General features: G+C 43.3%; 1 non-coding gene across 1 annotated transcript; it reads left to right on the forward strand.

Moving 5' to 3' along the window:
• Positions 1-1594: 1594 nt before the first annotated feature.
• Positions 1595-1676, forward strand: trnas-uga (transfer RNA serine (anticodon UGA)). Its single transcript has one exon. It is a non-coding gene; the product is annotated as a tRNA-Ser (tRNA).
• Positions 1677-1924: the final 248 nt, after the last annotated feature.

Below are 1924 nucleotides of genomic sequence, written 5' to 3' on the forward strand. Positions count from 1 at the left end.
TCTCGCAGTTTCCAAATGTCAGATACAATATTGGAACAGATGGAAGCCATTCGTCCAATCAGGTCAGCTCCACCTTTTAATGAAGTCATGTCTGATTTGGTTAATTGTTAACTGCACTTTTCCGCCTTATCTCCATTCTTTTTGATTCCCAAAGTGACTAATTGGGAGGCCGTCTCAGCCTTGATTATACTCAGCCTTGACAGCCCTTCATTGGAAAGAATTCTGCAGATTTGCTACTCTCTAAAAGACGGAATGTCCTCCTCATCTGTGTCTTAAATGATTAACGGTTCCCCTAAGATTAGGCTCTATATACTCTTCGAAAATTTCGTTTTTCGTTTTTCATTAAATATATTTAGTCCCAGTCCTCTAGACACTGACCCTGATTGTTGATTTCCTCCAGACATCAACCCACCCATCCGCACTGCGCCCTCCCCCATCATTATAAATAGACCATAAAAGTCTCCAGTTAACCTTCTTTGTTCCAAAGAGAAGAATCCCAACCTCAGTAATTTCTCGACAAAAGGGGTTTGCTCTTCGCTGGACATAATGCAAGGTGGACGATGGTGAAGATATTTTGGGAAAATATCGCCCGTTGTTAAGTTAAAGAAAACAAGGAAAAATAACATTAAACGCATGTCTCCAGCTTCGGAAAACTTTATAATCTCTTTGGGAAGCGAAATCAGAGGTGAACGAAGGGTGGATTGCTCCACTTAACACAGCCAGCCTTCAAGTGGCCGCGACGTTGACTCTGTTGTTCTCTGGACATGAACTGATCTGAGGTATTGAAAGGAGTTTCCTTCCTGCACGTCAGGATTTCAAACCTCGCCACAGCTCCAAGACCACGAGAAGACTCAGGTACAAACAAGTTAAGAAAAAACCTCGAAGAGAGCAGGAATCCTTTTGGAGAAAAGTTGGTTGCTGTGACGTGGATGTGTTTGCAGCTGGTACAGGATTGTTGCCATTTCACTGCAGTGAATGTCCCAGGATTTACTGTTTTTGGATCGTGTAATGAGTAAGTTTACCCGTCTCTGTTGCGTAATTGGTCAACACATTCATCCGTTAACCAAGCGGTTGGTGGTTTGGGACGTTCCAGGGTCGGATCTCTCACTGCTCATACTTCATCGATTTTCTTTCCTGCACAGCTCCGGGATTTTAATGTGGTTAGGAAAATGTTCCCCAAACAGCAATCTTATCCAGAATCGCAATGGAATTTCTGTATCGTTTTAATGGCTAATGCAAAGGACTGTGGATGTTGGGAATATGAAAAAAAAATAGAAAATTCTGGGGAATGTCAACAGGTTTGTCAGTACTACTGGGAGAAAACGGAGTTCTGAAGAAGTTTTGAAACATTGAATCGCCTTTTGCCAGCCCAGATCCTGCTCGACCTGCTGAGTATTTGTCTGCATTTTCCGCCGTCGTTTAAGTTGAATATAGATCCCACCTATCGGGGTGGAACACCCAGACCCACTTTGTCCAGACATTTAATCGATTTGAAAGCTGTGGGTTTTGAATTAAAATAAACCAAACCATGATTCACTACTGCTAAGCTCCCCAGGGTCTGAGACCTGGAAATAAGAACTGTACGCGTCCGTTTGTAGTTGTGGCCGAGTGGTTAAGGCGATGGACCTGAAATCCATTGGGGCATTCCCACGCAGGTTCGAATCCTGTCAACTACGGAGAATTTGGGTAGCCTTTTGCTTTTGGAGATTCCGATCACGGCGGGGAGAATCACTTCATCCTGGTCATGAATGGTGCAAATCTCCAGTTCACTCAAAGAACTGCACAGATGCACACTGGTTTTGCCAAATTTGTTTAGACTCGTTATGACACAGCATAAACCCTCCAGCTTACGATAAAACCAGTAACACAGAAACGATTTATGCTGTACAGGAATCTGCAACAATTCGATTGGCCAAGAACTACA

This window comes from Hemiscyllium ocellatum, chromosome 14 (assembly GCF_020745735.1).
Source record: "Hemiscyllium ocellatum isolate sHemOce1 chromosome 14, sHemOce1.pat.X.cur, whole genome shotgun sequence".
Classification (NCBI taxonomy): domain Eukaryota; kingdom Metazoa; phylum Chordata; class Chondrichthyes; order Orectolobiformes; family Hemiscylliidae; genus Hemiscyllium; species Hemiscyllium ocellatum.